This window comes from Xenopus laevis, chromosome 2S, assembly GCF_017654675.1.
Source record: "Xenopus laevis strain J_2021 chromosome 2S, Xenopus_laevis_v10.1, whole genome shotgun sequence".
NCBI classification, from domain to species: Eukaryota; Metazoa; Chordata; class Amphibia; order Anura; family Pipidae; genus Xenopus; species Xenopus laevis.
The window spans coordinates 109,977,045-109,997,253 of record NC_054374.1 but is presented as its reverse complement, the minus strand read 5'-3'; the positions used below and the strand labels follow the sequence as shown (position 1 = coordinate 109,997,253).

At 34.9% G+C, this 20,209-nt stretch overlaps 1 pseudogene; it reads right to left on the bottom strand.

Annotated features, from left to right (window-relative positions):
* Positions 1 to 462: 462 nt before the first annotated feature.
* On the bottom strand, positions 463 to 19,013 carry LOC121400795 (annotated as a pseudogene).
* Between the last annotated feature and the right edge of the window lie 1,196 nt (positions 19,014 to 20,209).

Here is a 20,209-nt window from a genome sequence, read left to right as displayed (position 1 = left end):
GAATGATGAATTAGAATTTAGAATTTTTTTTGGTCAAAACTCCCAATTTTGATTTTAAAACCACCAACTCGAATATGAATTTTAATGTGAGATTTATCACACCTTAACCAGTTCTAATTCAATACTTTGCTACCTAAAATCTGCCGAGTTCATGTAGAAGTCAATGGCAGAGATCCGTTGAATGATTTGAAGATATTAATAGCCTTCCTGACATTACATTTTTTTGGAAGAACACTAGAATTTTTGGATCGTTTCTATTCGATCGAATTTTAGACTTCAAGTTTTTTCATAAATAACCTCCCATTGTGAGTACCTTTGAATTTATTAGACTAAAAAAATGGCATAGCTTTGATAAATAACCCCCTATTGTATTGTAATGTTTACAGCAAAAAAAAGTTAATGTCCTCGCCTGATTTAAAGGATCGAGTGAGCTATGAGCCAAGCAAGTAGATGAAGGTACTTTCATATGATGTGGACAACATATCTCATTGTGTCTACACTTGAATCTCTGTAGCTTAGTTCATTTGTTGTTACGTGATATCTTCCATTAATGGAAACCTTGGAAGGAATAAGCTTAGAATCAAATTTGTAAAAAAAAAATGTAATTGTGAAACTCGAATATGAGCTTATTTATTGAAAACTGTCTGAGTAAAAATGAGAAAAAAATCTAGAACACATCCAATTCACAATCTTCTACTTTGAAAACAACTCAATTCGATGCTGAAGTTTAGATTTTTTCCTGTTTTTTCCACTAAATAAATCTTAATATTAGTCCAACTCCATACAATAGAATTTTGATAAATTTAAGATTAATGCCTGAGAAAATTGTCATCAAAAGAGCATCATATTCACAAAAGCTTAAGGTGGTTTCTCATGCATGCATTTTTTGTGCTGCCTTGTCCATTTGTGCTCTACATTTGTAAATTTAGTGTACATATTCTGAATAGTTGCTGTTTGTTTTAAGATTTTTTTTATATAAAACTGTTTTAAAATATTGTATAGGGAAATTCTCTACTGTAAACTTAGGTTATATATGTCTTTTCTTACAGACTTAGACATCTGTGTTTTATAGGGTTACATAACATATTATTAGTTACAGCTAAATAAATGACTATAAGGCAGAACCTTTAATTATAAAGTTCCATCTGGCAATCATCTACAACTATCATATTAAATTCAAGTGTACTATTTCAACAAACTATATATATTGTTGTGAACCCTTCATAAGGAATTGTTACAATAACACAAACGTGAGGAATATTTTACCTTTATCAAAACAAATTGGAGTAGGTGTAAGTAATTTTTGCCCTTATTGAAATGATTTGATTCCCGTTAGTCTTTATCATTTTAACTTTTTTTGGATAGAGCACTTTTGTTATTTACTGAGTGGGTGGTATAAAAAATGCAATATATCTAAGACTCTACAGTTAAAATATTTTTCCAAATGTGCCAGTTTCACTTTAATTTTAAATTACCAGTTAACATGCCACAGGCTAAAATCTGAATATGTTAATTGAATTTTCATTTTGTGTTGAACTGAAAACCTGTCCTGGCTGGAATTCACATATAACATGATTTTATGTATTTTATAATAATTATTTTCTCTCTAAGAAGATGCTTGCTGTCTATTCAGTATTTTAAAGTTATTGCTGGGTGAATCAGGTTTTCACCATATCCACTACCAGATTAACCTGACCTAATTCTTTCTCAGTGCTTTGTAAATGACCTAATTCCCTTCCTTTTGACAATGTGATACTAATCTTACTAATGTGTGTAGTCATTCAGTTGTAGAACATTACAAACGCATGCTGAAACAACAATAGAATCATTTGTGCATTAACAAATGTATGTACTAAAGTCTTAAAGATTTTGCAATGAGGGAATTGTGAAAATGAGTAGCTGTGTTTTTACTTACTTCAGTTTGGAAGTGGAAATCTGTAATATAATAAACATTTAGTAGATTATAATTCAATACCAGAATATTAATATAAAACACAAATTTATTTTTATATAGTAAACTGATTGAAATGTTAGCAAATTCATATAATTAAATTTACAGGGCCCATTAAAACATTTTAAATCAAATACACTTTGGGGTATACCAAATTAATGAATCTGTGAAAAGTCATTTTTAAAATCGTTTGATTTTCAACTGCATTTCTTGTGTATCTTCGCTAGTGTTTTTTATCACAATCGTTTTTATATTTTAATACATGTTAACTTTTTTTGGATATTTATAACTATTTAATTATGTATATGCACGATTAGAAACTAGTTTAATTGGTTTATGTTTGTTATAAATATGTGGCTTTGAAGTTATTGACTTATAGCAGCAGTTACTTTAGCTGCTGCAACTCTTATACATTGGAGAAGCCAGAGGACTAGACAGACTGACATTGCCTTTGCTGTGCTGTGTGAACGTTCACAAGTCAGCTGTCGCTGCCTAGGAGTTTCAAAACTGATATTTTTTTTGTCTTTGGGTGAACTGTCTTTCACTCTTTTGTATTTTTGCCTTTTAAGAAAATCACAATATCTATGCTATTTGTATGGGAATTTTTACTTTTGATTACTTTCATTTTTAACATTAATGGTTTGCAGTTTGCTAAGTTATTTAAAGTACACTTTTCAATATGTAAAAAACAATGATTAAAAGCAAACAAAATATAAACTATTTTACAGTGTTTAATAAATAGGTCCCTTTGTATCTTACATTGAAACCAACTGTCAATTGCTTTAGTTCAACTCAATGTATAAAGTGATATAAGCACATAAAAGCTGTACTCAAAAATGCTAACTTTTTTTATATTGTTGTACTGAAGTAGACAGTATTTGTGTAAAATCAGTTATAACCAGGAATATAATTAACATAATGGCTATTGAACTATTACAGAAAATCCTATTCTCTCATAAAACTTTTAGTTTGTCTCAGATTTAATAGCAAATTTTGTATCCAAACGTTACATTCACTTTATTAGCCTTCAGTGTTATGCTTCAGACATAAGAATTAACACATATGTGAGCATTGAAGATTTAATTGTTGCCTTCTCTTCAGTTTACTCAATCATTTTATGCCCAACATTCCTATAGTCTATATAAACTTGTGGACTGATGATTTTGTTGCTTATGGATCTGTAGTTAAGTAAATACCTTTAAATCAGCCTGTAATTTAGGAATATTAAAATATGCTAACAGAAAAAATCTCTGCTAAAACTAGGAGTAACTTTTCCAAACTGCAATAAAACCGGGCTTCCAGCAATCTTAAAGGTGTTACAGTGAAAACACTGAGGGGATCAAATGCACCTGTCAGGTGATGATTGATCATGGGATCATAAAATGAGTGCAAAATGTCTTGTACATACCATGGCAGCTTGCCACTTCCTCAGCAACACGAAGCCAGTGCAGAACACATACAAATAAAGGGGGTTATTTACTAAACTCCGAATGCAAAAATCACGAATCAGAGGATGGAAAAGTCAGAATCTGAAGATCCGGCATCTCAGACCTGTCAAGGTTGTATATAAATCAATGAGAGAAGTCCCAATGATTTTTTGATGTGCGCTGGGTTTTTGGCAATACCCTGAAGTTTTCGGGCAAAATTCTGAGTTTTCCGGTGAAAAATCCAAAACAATTGTGAAAATCGGATGAAAGATCCAAAAAATCGTGAAAACTGGACAAAATTTTTGGGAAAGTGTATTAATAAATAAGCCCAAAAAACCTGTGCAGATTTGGTCGGTGTTTTTTTCAGAAAATATTGAGATAAATTCGGATATTTGATTAAATAATTTGATAAATAACCCCTCTAAAGACATATCCATTAAAGGCATATGTGTTAAAGGGCTAAGTGCGTCTCTCTATGATGGAATATCATAAAAAGGTGAAGTCTGGCGTCACTGAGTACTGTGAAATTAAAAGGGTAATTCTCTGTGAAGTTAACTTTAAGGGGTTTATTTATCAAAGTCTGAATTTATCTCAACATGTCCTGCCAAAAACTCTGATTACATCCGAACAGGTTTTTTTCCCGCTTATTTATTAGATTTTCCCGAAAATGTTGGAAAAAATCCAAATTTCTTTTTCAATAATTTTTTTTGGATTTTCCACCCAAAAACTCAGATTTTGTATGTTTTTTCCCCAAAAACTCTCAAATCTTCGTGGTATTGCAAGAAACACAGCGCACCAGCACACATCAAAAATATCATTGGGACTTCTTCCATTGACTTATATTAAACCTTGACAGGTCTGAAATGCCAGATTTTCTGATTCTGACTTTTCCATCCTCAGGGTATAAGAAATTCTGAAAAATTTGTGATTTTTTTAAAAGTCAGATTTTATACTAAAAAAATCTAAACATTTTTGGGAATTTTTGCATTCAGAGTTTAGTGAATAGCCCCTTAGTATGTCATAGAAAGGCTAGTTATTAGCATATTTTTATTTATTTATTTTTTATTTTTTATTTTAAGTGCCTTCACTTAAAAATGTGGGTCACTGACCCGAAAAAACTTTTGCTATTGCCCAGTGAGGCTATGATGTTATTGTCACTTTTTCTTATTTATCTTTCTATTCAAGCCTCTCCTATTCATATACCACCTCCTGGTGGCTACGATAATTTAAACTATAGCATCCAGATAGCTGTCAAATTCTAAAATGAATGCCATTGTACATCACACTAAAGGTTCATTTAAAGATGAGCAGCCCCTTTAAGAAGTCAGATGGTCAATATAGCTACAGGACAGGCCAACCATTGCTTTATGAATGGGGTTAAAATAATATGTGTTTAAGCAAATTGGACAAACTTGGAATAATCTCTTTTCTGTTGTAGTAACTCTTGGCAACCAACTAAAAATTAAGTTTTTATTAGTTCATCTACAAGGGAGCAACTAGAGCTGTTGTTTTACTATAGGTGAAAACTGCAGAGTTGACATTAGCTATAAAATATTTCCAGCATATCTTTCCTTTATTACTCTCAGAATACAATGCATTAATGCTGGCTGTACTTCCCTTATATCACTTATATATTCAACATTATAGGAAAGTTCAGTATAGTATACTGTATTTAGTAAAGCTTAGAGAAAAATAGATAAGTAGCTATTTTTGGATGTATACAATCTCTATTACTGAATCTTTAAAGTAGTAGATCAGAATTTAAAGAGCAAACACATCAGACCCATTGCTGTTGAAAAAAGAAACCAGCTGATACGTACTTGGGGCTTTTATCAGAGTTATCGGCTCTCTTCTTGAGAAGTATTTCAATCTTAAATAAGCTAGTAACTTTGGGATGTATTAGTAAATACAAAGGATGGCTACAAACGTAACATTTCTATAACTCTCACACTGTTAATGTAAAATGGCAAAAACAAATTGAAAAATGTCAAGTACATTCCTAATATTTTCCATGCCCAATATAGTTAAACTGTCCTGCTGTGTTAGATACTGTTGTGGAATGGAGTAAGCAACCTCATTACTGTTGTTAATTATCTCCCTGCTGTTATCCACTACACATTCATTTTTAAAAGCATGTTTAACCATGACTCAGTCACCATGGCATTGCAAAGAAGGTCAACAAAGAGAAACTGCATCACTGACAAGCAAGTGCAAATTTGAAATGGAAGAAGATTCAGTAAAGTCAATCATTTAAGATTTAATAAAGTGCATAATTAAACAATGACAAGTAACTGTGACATCTTTGAAAAAGCAATATATACTGTTACTACAATATCAACTGGTTAAAAAGTTTACAACAGATTTTATGCCTAATGCTGATGATTTCTTGTCAAATAAACAAAACAAAATTCATATTACCATTATCAGTGCATTTTTGCCCCATTTAATAAAAATTGCAGGGCTGCATTTTAATCAGTTCAAAGTGTTATGTTTTTTTTGAATTTGTAAATCTGTTGGGAACTTGTGTTTTGAATCTCATCAAAAACAAATTTAGGGTGTTATATATGAAAGTCCGAATTTATCTCAATACTTTCTACGACAAACTCCAATCAAATCCGCTCGGGTTTTTTACACTTATTTATTATTACATTTTCCCGAAAATTTGCTTTGCGGGAAAAAGGGGTTTATGTATCAAAGTCTGAATTTATCTCAATATTTTCTACTACAAACTCTGATCAAATCCGCTCGGTTTTTTTTTACGCTTATTTATTATTACATTTTCCCGAAAATTTGCTTTGCAGCAAAAAAACTGATTTTCACTAATTTTTCTGACTTTTCATCTGATTTTGCAATTTTCACGATTTTTTCGTAATTTTCACCTGAAAACTCCGAAACCTTCGGGTATTGCCTGAAACCCGGTGCACATCAAAAAATCATTGGGACTACTCCCATTGACTTATATGCAACCTCGACAGGTCTGAAATGCCGCATTTTCAGATTTGGACTTTTCCATCCTTGGGGTTTAATAAATTCCGAAAAATTCATGATTTTTTAAAAGTCTGATTTTATAAAAAAAATTTTTTCGTGATTTTTGAATTCGAAGTTTAGTAAATAGCCCCCACAGACTAAAAGTCTACATTCCAGCTCGGGCAACCCTCCCCCAAACACAGATGTCTCTATAGATTTTGTTGAACTATTAATAGCAATATATCTGCTACCTGTTTACTCAAGCCTGCCAATATAACCAACTATGTAGTGCCATTTAATAGTATCAGAGAACTAGTGATTAGCAGTTCATTGGGGCAAAAAACAAGTACCTAGGGTTTCCAAAGACTCTGTGTTTCAATCTGCCATCTGGTTACCACAAAATTACAGGTCTGCCCAAGTGACAAATGTGATTGGACGATTACATTGTATTCTAGATCTACTCAGCAGCACATTGTGGTACCTAGGGGTTTGCAGCAGTGTCAAGCTTATTTATATGGTCCATTTGCCTGCAAAACATTCCATAGTATTGCAATACAGCAATATACATTTATACAGAGAGATAAATATTATATATTACACTATTTATATTTAGTGATGGGCAAATTTGTCCTCTTTTGCTTCTCCAGGAATTTCGCAAATTTCATGTGAAACTGGCGGAAAAAACACGAAACAGCGAAATTGCCGCCTATTTGTCTATAAAACAACCAAGTTATTGTTCACACAATAGTTGATGTACTGTATACAGTATGTCGTCACTTAGAAAAAAGTTGCAGCTCTCTGCAAAGTGAAGTCTGGTAACCAAAAGCAGTCAGATATCAAACCTTCTTGCATTTTTGAAATAGAAAGAGGGACAAAAAGATTTGCCGTGCATTTTAATTTGAATTGCCCTTTAAGCTGCAAGTCACAGTTTCACCAAGAGACCTGCTTATTTTAAATTGTTACGATTGTTTCTTTGCTTATGTTAAATTATACAAATGTATCTAAGTGCACCTGCCACATATTCTGTGCTCTCTGCCAAAAGCCAAATTAAGTTTTAGAAACTTTGGATCTTTTTCTGGCCATTCAGTGCAGTAAAAGTAAAAGTTGGGACATTTCACTAACAATCCAGGACTGCGGGTTGAGCTATCAAAATCATGACTGTCCCATGAAAAACTGTATAAATACTGTTATATTCACAGCTGCAAACAATTAATTAGAATAGAAAAAAAGGTGGATCAACAGATCCAATGCAGGTTTCATAGCTCTGTGTCCTAGTGGAGAAGTAAACACCTTTGTTTGGCTGTTTGAGGCTTCCATTATGCTGCTTTGCTGAGAGTCTCTATTGAGTAGCCTCACTTTTCTTACCTTTCCCTGTGAGGCTGTCCATGGCCCAGGATCAGCGGCTGCCAGATTAGCCTACTGTATTCCTTGCACATATGGAGCATCAACTCTCCTGGGAGCTTACCTGGGACACTTTGTGGCTTAGCGGGTGAAGTCCATTCTGACATGCAGGGTCTAGCTGAGTTGTACTTATACTTATACTTGTAGCTCATTGATCACTCCCAGAGGGGCACCCGTCTACAGCACTGCCTTGCAGAAGAATATATTACAATAGGCAGAGTGGATATGGATCTGAGTGGTGGCACTCCTAGCAAGGTACAGCGATCTCAACAGCTCTGGCTAGTTATTGTAATGCTTTATACATTAGACCACATCTACTACATGTATCATGCCTTCCACAAAATGTAAGATCTACAGTAAAAGCTACATATATCATATTATAATACTCCTGTATTTTCATTCTTATTCAGCCACATACTTAAGCTGTATTTTTATTCAGACATCTATCCATTCAATACCTAGCACTAATGATGCTGATCTGGTCTATATATGTTTTATTATCTATACCAAATATAACAGGACAAAATTTAAATGATTATATATATATATATATATATATATATATATATATATATATATATATATATATATATATATATATATATATAGATTAAAGTACCCCCTAAAATACCCTAAAATATAAGGATATTATAGGTCACTGAGGAGTTCCATGACCATATAAAAGCATGAGTGTTTTTATATAGGTCATGGAACTCCGAAGTTACTTCTAATATCCTCATATTTTCCAACAAGGAGTACTTTATTTCTTATAATACACACGTTTTAGTGAGTCATGTGACAAAAATGACATCACTACTCACCATTTATAGCTGATGACATCACTAGTCACCCTTTATAAGGATATCATTTACAGGATATAAATGGCTTTTGTGTATTATATCATTATTCATTATAAAGCTAAAAAAAACATCATATGCAAGTGTGATCCCTACATGTGCACTTACAATTCACTCTGACACCTGGAATTTTTGCATATAGTTTATACTTTACATTTGACTTCTCTCAGCATTTACATAAGAGAATCATAGATGCTGAACATGTAACTACAAAAATGTTTGTATAACATACTAAGGAGTTGAAGACCCTCTATAATAGCTAATTTATCTAGTATAGGTCAATCTAAAAACAACTGGACTTGCTGAGTAATCAATGAAGACGTTTCACTACTCATCCGAGCAGCTTCTTCAGTTCCAACTGACTGGTGTGGGAAGTTCTCGGCATATAAACTCTTCCACTAATCCATTTACAATGGCACATTGTAACTCTTCAAAGAGGTGACATCTGAAGAAACTCACAGAGGTGTTGATTCTGTGTAGTTGTGATAGGATTATCCAATGTGTCATGCAACTCCTAGATACAGGTGTTACTTGTGAGAGTTGCATGAATGGATGTGTGAAGTGTTCTGAATCCGCCGGGGTACAGATGTTAGAACAGCATTGTATGTAGCAGACAGGTGGTGTCGAAGGCCCCCACCTCTGTTCAGAGATGGTCTCTCCACCTTGACATGAATCGCCTCTTTCACGCCTCGTTCAAACCAGCGGTCTTCTTTATCCAAGATTTGGACCTTGCTATCTTCAAAGGAGTGTCCCTTGTCTTTTAAGTGTAGAAAGACAGCTGAGTTTTGCCCTGTAGAGTTCTCCCTCCTGTGCTGAGCCATTCGCTTGGAGAGCAGTTGTTTTGTCTCCCCGATGTATAGATCTGTGCACTCCTCGCTACACTGGACTCCGTATACCACATTGCTTTGTTTTTCTTTTGGTGTTTGATCCTTTGGGTGTACCAGTTTTTGTCTCAGTGTGTTGCTAGGTTTGAAAAACACAGGGACATGGTGTTTGTTGAAAATCCTCCTGAGTTTCTCTGACACTCCAGCTACATATGGGATGACTATGTTTCGCCTACTATGTGTCTCCGGGCGGTTATTTCTATTGGTGTTCCTGTTGGGCTTGGTTGCTGCTGTTTTGACAAAGGCCCAGTCTGGGTAGCCACACGCTTTCAAAGCTCCTCTGAGATGTTTTTGCTCTTTGTCTTTGGACTCTGTATCAGTTGCCACACATTCCGCCCGGTGGTGCAGGGTTCGAATGACACCCAGTTTGTGTTCCAGTGGATAGTGGGAATCAAACAACAGATATTGATCCGTATGAGTGGGTTTCCTGTATACTTCCGTCTTCAAGTTACCCCCCTCTTGGATACATATCAAACAGTCCAAAAAAGCAAGTTTGTTCTCATTGACATCTTCCCTTGTGAACTTGATGTTATTGTCCACTGGGTTAATGTGTTCTGTGAAGGCCGCCACTTCATTGGATCTGATTTTAACCCAAGTATCATCCACATACCTGAACCAGTGAGTCGGTGTAGTTCCCTGGAAAGTAAGTAAGGCCCTCCTTTCCACTTCCTCCATGTACAAGTTTGCTACAATGGGAGAGACTGGAGAACCCATTGCACAGCCATGTTTCTGTCTATAAAAAAGGTTCTTGTACTTGAAGTATGTGGTGTTAAGGCACAAATCTAGCAACAAACAAACTTGGTTGGGACTGAGCTTCGTTCTGCTACTGAGGGTGTTATCATGTTGCAGTCGATTTCTTACAGTCTCAATCGCCTCTGTAGTAGGTATACATGTGAACAAAGAAGTGACATCATATGATACCATTGTTTCTTCTGCCTCTAGTGTAACGCCGTGAATCTTGGTTACAAACTCTTTGGCATTCTGGATATGATGCACTGTATTGCCTACCAACGGGGCTAAGATGTTAGCCAAGAATTTTGCAATGCTGTATGTCACTGAATTTATGCTGCTGACAATGGGTCTTAGTGGGGCTCCTTCCTTGTGTATCTTGGGGAGTCCGTATAAGCATGGTGTGGCTTCCCTGGGATACAGACGGTGGTATAAAATTCGATCAATGGCTTTCTCCTTTTCAAGTTGTTGTAGGCAACCGATCACCTTTTTTTTGTAACCACTGGTTGGGTCTTTCCCTAAGGGTTCATGTATTGCTATCACTGAGCAGAGTGGTTATCTTGCAGTCATAGTCAGTTGTGTTGAGCACAACTGTGCATCTCCCTTTATCTGCTGGCAGGATAGTGATGTTCGGGTCCTTACTCAGAGAGCTGAGTGCTCTCCTCTCTTCTGTAGTAAGGTTAGAGGGAGGTGTTCTGGCACTTGACAAAGCAGCTGACACTTTTAGCCGGAGTTGTTCTGCTTCTTCATTTTTCAAGTTATTATTTTTGATAGCAGACTCTGTGGCTGTGATGAGTTCAACTACTGGTATGTGTTGTGGTGTCACTGCATAGTTTAACCCCTTGGCTAACACATCCTTTTCAGGCTGGGTTAGTACCCTATCTGATAGGTTCCTAACCCAAGTGTCTTTGGTGTTCTTTGGTGTCTCATCTTTCTGCCTCCAGGTTAGTTCTTCAGTCCTTTTCCAACTGCTGCTTCGTGACAGTAATGTGGTGAATTTGCTTATTTGTCGCTCCTTACTCTTAATGTGTTGGGCAATCTGTGCATGTTCAACGAACACAACCACCCTTTCCAGAGTTCCATCAGGCAGTTCTTTTGCCAGACTCCATTTTAGATGTTCTACTTTCTGCTTAAGGGCATCAATGGTAAAGTTGATCTGTCTGACTCGTTCATTTAGTAGATGTTTTTGGGCTTTTTGTAAAATCTTGTTGGCTTTTTTCTGTGGAACCCAGGCGCAGGCTACAAGGGGTGAACTGAAGAAGCTGCTCGGATGAGTAGTGAAACGTCTTCATTGATTACTCAGCAAGTCCAGTTGTTTTTAGATTGACCTATACTAGATATACTATGACCTGGATGAATGAAAATCTTCATAGTCATAATAGCTAATATCTACTATTCCACTGAGCTAGGGGAAATGAGCATAGTAAATCTTTTACACTAGCTTTGATGGAAAAAGGCTTCAATTTATTCATACAATAACTAAATATCTCAATAATCTACTTTTGGGGCTATGTAATAAAGGGCACTAAATCTGCCATGGGGCAGTAACACATAGCAACCAATGAGCAGGTAGAATTTACTAGTCACTTGTTTAAATGCAAGCATCTTATTGGTTGCCATGGGTTACTGCTCCTGGGCAAACTTATTACCTTATATTACATATGGGGGTTTGACTCTGAACCATAGTGGGCAAAGGCAGACAGAGAGAATCAGCAGGCACAATGTCTACTTGACTGCAAAAAAACAACATTCTGTTAACCTGCAAGACCTACAGAGGGCCCGAGGATTTGGATTTGGTGAACCTTTTATTAACCCCACCTCCAACATCACCTCATATACAACAAGACACACTCAAGAGGGAAGGGATACAGGGGCCCTCTGACTCCCACATATCAAATTCAGAATTGGTAAATGCTCAGATACTTACTGTATACACAACTCTCTCAACTTAATGAGAAATTAACTGCAACACAGTGAAAATTGCTTTAAAGGATATACAGATGGATCTGACACCCTTGGGGAAAGACTGATAAAGTGGAAAATACAGAAAAATACAGATGATTTGATTGAATGATATATTTGCCTTTAAGAAAAAGCATCTACCTCCTGAAATTATCCATCTTTAAAACTTTACAGAGGACCTGTAAAACATATCTTCAATGTCAAAACTTGTAAATAAGGGACATACCAATGGATATTCAAAATAAAAAATATCAAGGGCTATCTTTAACAACAGTTTTATCTATATATCCTGAACTGTCTGATGAAGATCTGAGATTGGATCGAGCACAAAGGGCTTCCATTTCTATGAGAGCAAGGGAGAGCATCATTTCAAAAATGTGAAAGTTAAATTACAGGCTTTTAATGGTCTCACCCCAGTGAATTTATAAAAAAAGAAGGGAACTGCACCCAATCACAATGCAGCTTACAGCACATACAGTAATGTCACTTATAGATGGGGCTTTACCTTTAATTTGATAACAATGCAATGTGGTCATCAATATATTATTCAAAAAGCCTACCGATTTGCAAGGGACCTTGACATTCAACAACTCAACACAGTGGAGGGAAACTCAAATAAATGCAAAACCAAAGTTGAAACCCCTTGACACCATCACAGAATGCTTAACCACACATGGGGTCCTCTAACATTCTTTGTGATGGTTAAACCAACGTAGATTTAAATTAAATAGTGTCATAAAGAGATATTTGCCATCCTGCGATTTGCTTAGACAGAGACCTGATATAGTTTTTACAGTATTTAGGAATTATACTTTACAGCATCAAACAAACTTTAAAATCAGATCTATATTAAAAAATTTACCAAGTCTGCACTACAACCAAAGAGGCAGGTGTGATAATTGTAATTTACAGTGACTGCCAACTGCAGGTTGATAAGGTGGAAGTACAGTAGATAACAATGGACATTATATCATTCTTTTAGGTAAATGATTTGATAAATATATTAATTTAGTTAGTCTATATGCACCCAATAAGAAACAACTTATTTTTCTGAATAAAAGTAAAGGGAAAGCAAGGAAAAATTATGAAGTTGCTATTATTGTAGGAGGGAATATTAAACTCTCTGAGATGCAAGACTACATCATCCCTATGGCATTGCATAAAGAACTACAAAAAAATGTTGACAACTCATACATAAGTTAATTTTGAGGGAGCTCTGGAGAGTACACCATTTATATAATCTTTAGTAGGCTTGGATGAACTTGACCGTTTCACTTCGCCAAAAATTCACCTCCAGCGAAATGTTGCCAACACCCATTAAAGTCTATGGGCGGCATTTTTTTTTTTTGATACGCAGCAAAATTTTATTGACGCGCATCGTTTTTTTTACATAAACAAAAAACTTGAAAAACAGAAAACCCTATGCTAAACACTTGCCAACAGAGCTGTCTATCCAAAAAGCTAGGATAATAGAATAAGAAGTAAGGGATACAATGAAGTCTTCCCCATATGTAAAAGCACTAGGCCCAGGTGATCTACTGTATATTTATTGTTAAAAACATTTTTGGTCATATTTGGCTCATTCTTTTCCCACCAGTAACAAGGATTTTACACACTTAGCACTATAATTCTGTAAATACTCATGCCATATCAATAAATATTGACATATCGGAGAGATTGGAAAATTGCAAGACCATTATTTATACCATTAATCCATATTTGTGATCCTTCCATGGAGTAATAATATTTTTATAGCATGGTTTGACTATTTTATTTTTGAGCTTTGTATGCTAGAGTGGAAAGTTGTATAATTCCCTATAGGTTTGTAATTGTCATTTTTCCTTAATATGTTTATTTCTTTTTCTAAGCTTACTCTGGGCCATTTTTTACATTGATACACGCTGATATAAATATTAAATAAATATTGTTTTATTTCAACATTTTGACAAAAAACTAAATCATTTAAAAAAACTTTTTTTTTTAAAACAAAAACTTGGTCAATTTATAATTTGCATTATCAGTTAAAAAGTGTCCTGCAGTTTATAAGCTAATTAAACAAATAATTTAGTCTCATTGTTATAATTGTGCTAGGTTGAATGTATAGTTATGTTATTATTATGATTATGTTTAGTAATATGTATTCTGGAAATGTTTTATTTTATATTAAAAAGGATGTAATTCTTACATTGTATGCCACCCTACTGGAGTCTAGAAGCTTGTTTTATGAGGCTTGTGAGATTCTTAAAGAATGTTATGTTAAATTGACTTGTGTATGTATTTTCATCTTTTTGTTTCTCTTATGTTTGCTTGCCAATCAAAACTTGTGTGCACCAGTAAAGTTGCATATAAAGAAGCAAGGGGTTTGTTATACAGTATTTGTATATTTGGCCTAAATGCCTTAGTAATCCTAGAAGAAGAACTTGCATTTTTTAAAATTTGCATATGATTACTCTTAGATTTATATGATTTATTAAGTGAAAGAGCATATAAATTTCAATGGAAATGTTGACATCTAAATGGTGACTAATTCATTTAGAAGTCATTAGAGTTGTATTTTTAAATTTGAAGCTTTTATTCTATTCACGTTTTTGCAATTCATTTGAAATTTGACTCTAAAAATTAAGGGTATAATTGGTTTTCTCACTTTCAAATTGTTGTTTACTAAAATCTGAAAAATTCTCACTATTTTCTTTAAACCACTTTGATCAAACTCTTGTGAAATTTTTTAAAATATTTTTAAAAAATTTACTCAACAAAATCTGGTGCAGGAAAAGACTCAATAAAATTGAGCGCTGATCATGATATCTTCCAATTGCAAATAGGACATCTGCCATTGACTTCTACATGATCTCTGTAGGTTTGAAGTGGAGTACTTATTATTCTGACTTTTAGCAGCATCTGGGTTTAATAAATTATGAAAAAGTCTATTTTGTGTCTACTTAAACTCCAACCATGTTTTTTAAGAGATTATGTTTTTCAGTTTTTCTTAAGCACACATTAAATTCTTTTGAGTTTTTAAGTTTTTAGAATGTCTTATTATCTAGTTACTGCAATTTTATATTATTGTGTATGATATGTATAAATTATCTTTAATAAATGTTTAAACAATTCACCAATTATGGTTGTTTATAGGTTTCTGAAAAAGTGTTGCTGCAAATTGTCCCTCATTGCAACTTCAAAATCATGATGTAAGATTTTTATATATAACAGTCAATGTTAATATGTCTGAAGGCCCATGAGAATCCTCCTTGGCAGCTGTCCCTCATTTCTTTATTTCTTTATTTATTACAATGGAAAGGAGGTAAGACTTACTTATAATGTATTTAAAGAAATGGCACACTATGTTAAATGAAATATAATGAATTACAAAAAAGTAAAAAAAAAGTATTTGTTCCAATGATATTTTATCTACTGTAAACTCACATGTATAAACAAATTAACCTAATCTCTGTAATTTATTGTTATAATGTATATGGGATTGACTACAAAATATGAAAACTTCTTCTGAGGGTCATCTGGAATATACTGTACTCTTTTTAAAGGACCAGTGACACTATAAATGTAAATCATTAATTTGGCTAGATATGCTATTTATTTCTGTATTGTACATATAACAATCATATCTTTAGATATGCTATTTATTTCTGTATTGTACATATAACAATCGTATCTTTAAAGCAAAAATCCATTATTTATTGCAGTTTTTATTCATCTTTTATCATTTGTCTAAACAAATGCCCAACCATACCTACTCTTGTGTTTAGGGGAGCCTTAGATAATATTGATTCATGAACTGCCACCGAAAACCATATCAGCAAAAAATATAGGAATTTTTTTAAATGAGTTTATGTAAGGTTTTCTCTTTCCCAAACAATACACTAAGAAAAACAAGAATTAACAGCTGTGCAACGTTGTCCATAGCCTTGTACATATAACAAAGTCACATCATTTACATATACAGATGCAGCCACTTTGGTTTGTCTGTTTGACACAGAATAACTAAACACAGATATCCCATTTATCTCATTTAACACAGAAAACTGTGTCACAACATCCCATCTAATTAAAGCATTCACCATTGTGAACAATGGTGCTTTGGTATGCTAATGAAAAGGTTAAATGCATTAAATGAGTTAAGATAACTTTAGATAACACAGTTTCTTCAATTAACTCTGAGTCATGACGCATTTAACTCACAAATCCAAGTGGCTTCATCTGTACATTCACAAATACATTGGATCATGTGCTTTGAGAGGTAAGCTGTACTAGTCATTAAGAATACACTATTGTGGAGAGTCGGGGAGCTTCATTTCTGGATTAGTCTCCAGCCAGGATGACCAAAGTTTTTCAAACTTTGCCACTGAGCCTCTAGCAATGTATATCAGCGTAATGAGCGGGAGTGTTTTTTTAATTAACTCCTTCCACAAGGTAACTCTGTGTGTGTGTGGGGGGGGGGGGTAAGGATTCATCCACTTTATTATCACCAGTTTTTTGTCTTAATTAATAAGGCTTCTAGTTTTATTTAATGGCACCATCACATCTACCACTCCCAGTAGGCAAACTATATGAGACTTAACCCCAGAAATATCTCAGTTCTGATTCAGATACCCTACAACTGCACTCCAATATCTGAAGATAATATCACATTCCCAAATCATGTGAAATAAACCAGCATTGAGTATTTTACTTCTGTTTTAGCCTTTGAGGGGTACTATACAACTGATGAAATGCCTTTAATTGTATAATTCTATCTCTGATGGAGATTAAAAACCCATAGATAGTAGTACCAGTAGGGCTCTATCTAAATCAGAGAGCATTGGGGTTAGGATTCCAAAGTTGGCCCAGACAATGGTTAGGGAGCCAATCTTAGTCCTGAATGTATGCCTTAGTTGTGAGTATCTGTACAATTGAATTGACAAGTCATGTATTATAGTTCTCAACTGCTCTTGTGATGGTAATATGCCATCCATGGTTAGTTGGCAATGTGCCTAATTCCCAGATTTGGCCAGTATTGAGGGTTTGGTAGATCATTCAAATGTGGAAGACTAGATTTCTTCCATAATGGAAGTTTGGGGGATACCTGTGACGGGGGCAAGACTGTTGTTTTACTTATTCTAGAGTTGAATTAGAAGTACCATAACCTCTGGAATGTTTCAAATGGCTTTCAGGGATCCAATAATGGATACTTGAAGGATAGTCAGTAAGTTGTCTAGGTGGAACCAATGGTGTAAGTATGATATTGGGCTAGCCACATAATAATCCCTATTGTTGGGAAATGCTAGGCCCCCTTAACTATAGGCATGTTTAAATATAAATGTATTATTTCATTTCCACAAATGGTTAATTATAAACAGCAAATGCTAAATGACTTGATAATCCTGAAAAAAGTTTGAAATCTTAGGATTCTTTTTATTTTTGTCAAGACTTACCATCTTTCAAATATCACAAAGCTGAAGTCTGAAACCTCATAACAGCCTGTCAAACTCCTTAAGCTCTGCCACAATTCTGAAAAGTGAGCTGCTACACTCAATCAGGTAACCATCGTATCACATAAAAACCTAAAAACAGCAAAAGAGGAGTGCTCCAAGTGTAATACTATAAAAAAAGTGTTTATTTCAAATTTAAAATGCACTTACATAAAAGCGACAGTAACAGTTATGGAGTTACTGATCATTTACAAAAAGTGTGTTAAATAAAATAAGATAACTTAAGAAACCTTCACATTTAACATATGAAGATCCACTGGGAATCAATCCCTGGGCTGCATGTTGAACTATGCCTGGAGTATCCGTCTCTTCCACTGGGGGTTTGTCTTAGAAGAGTGCTGATCTAAACTGCATGTGCAGCTTTTCTGTAAGTGAGGACAGACACACCAATTTCTGTGTGAACAGTAACTTGGTTGCTTTATAGAACTCAGTATAACATGTCTGCAACTGGAACTTTTCATAGAGAGCATACACAGGAAGAGGAAGAAGGGTTACAGGTCAAACATGGCATCACATTGCTAAGCAAAAAATAGACCCTCCCTGCATTATGTAACATGCACTGAAACAATCTCGGTCTGTTGTTTTCCAACAACCCTTCTCAACAGTATGGAGATTATTCCACAAGATTCATTCTTTGCAACAGTTTCTCAAAAGGATCCTTGGGTAATGGTTTGGTTAATGCATCTGCCACCATAGTCTCTGTTGGACAGTACTGTAATTCAATGATGCCCTGATCTTGAGAGTCCCTATTGATATTTGACATCAACGTGTTTAGTATGCTGGTTCACCTTTTCTGTTTGTGACAACTTAATACATCCTTGTTTGTCTTCCAAGATTAGGGTTGGTTTGTGTATTTCCATACCCAAGTCCATCAAGAGTTGATGTAACCAAATAACTTCTTGACAAGCTTGTGCTGCGGCAATATATTCAGCTTCTGTTAATGATAAGGCTACTGTGGCTTGTTTTGTACTGGTCCAACATATGTTGCCTTTTCCAAGTTGAAACAAAAATCCTGTAGTTGACTTGCAATCACCTCCCCAGTCTGTGTCTACATGACCAGTTAACTTTTCTATGTGTACTGCTGGCAATTTCAACTTCTTACTGATAGTCCCTTTCAGGTATTTTATGATATGCTTTAACGCATTCCAATCACAATGTGATGGAGCTTAAACCTTTCTGCAAAGTATTCCTACTGCTGCTGCAATGTCTGGTCTTGTCACTGTCGCAATGAACAACAATTTGCTAATAACCTTTCGATATTGGTGGTTGTCTGTCAACAATTGCTCACCATTATCGCCTTTCAGGTATTCAACTTCCACGGGCGTTTTCACTTCCTTTGCTTCCTCCATTCCACAATAGGTTATCAGTATTTGAATTTTATTTTTCTTATTAAGTAGGAAACTTCCATCCTGATCGTGGCTTTAATTCAGGCTTTGCATACAAATTCCTCCATCCTTCTGAATTCCTCTGTCCCTTCCAAAAAGGTATAACCATTTAAATTCACAGTCCAGTCACATGTTTCATTCCATCAGGTCTCAGTTATACGAATTATTTTATAATTTAAAGCACATGCTCTCCTATTTTACCTGAAAAAATGAGTGCATTTGCCAAAAGTTGCTACTTTTGCCTCTGACATTTACATTGCGTAATAGAGAATTTGGTTCTAAGGTTACTGTTAGCCTGTTTTCCTTGTACCAGAGGGACCTTGTTAGCTGCTAAACTGAATGCCCCCCCTCACACCTCCTCCATAACCCCTTATTAATCCCACTGGCCAGTTGACACTAACTTCCCCACAGTACTCTAGCTCACCCCCTGACTATGTTAAACATTCCTCCAGCCATTCTTTCTCCTAGCGCAGCAGATCCCTTCCATTGAGCACTGTGCAATCCATCACAGTTATATCAATTGTGGCCCAAGAAAAAATCAGCCCAGTGCTCTAGGAACCCAAACCTTTCCTACTTACACCAAGACTTTAGCCATACATTTATCTCCATAAAGTTCCATGTGGTGCAGGCAAAATTATGAAACATAAGCTTTTGAAGACCTTCCCTTAATGTTAGAGCCTATATCCATAAATTCACTCTCTAATTTATTCTGTATATATATATATATATATATATATATATATAGATATACATTCCAGATAATGGATCTTTCTGTAATTTGGATCTTTATATCTTGTCTACTTCAAAATTATGTAAACATTAAATAAACCCAATAGGCTGGTTTTGCTTCCAATAAAGATTATTCATATATCTGTGTGTGTGTGTGTGTGTGTGTGTGTGTGTGTGTGTGTGTGTGTGTGTGTGTGTGTGTATATATATATATATATATATAAATTGTGGTGAAGTCACTACTAGAATACCTGGAAAGTTCCAGGACGGAGCTTATTTAGGCCCCAGGTTCCTAACATAGTGGTTCCGGGACTGCTAGTCCAGCCCAGGTGTTTTGAGTTGTCCTGAGGCATCTCAGGTGGTTAATTAAAAAGGCAGCTCAAGCCAGAGTGTAAAGCTCCAGTCTGTGGGAAAAGACACAGGGATTTTTG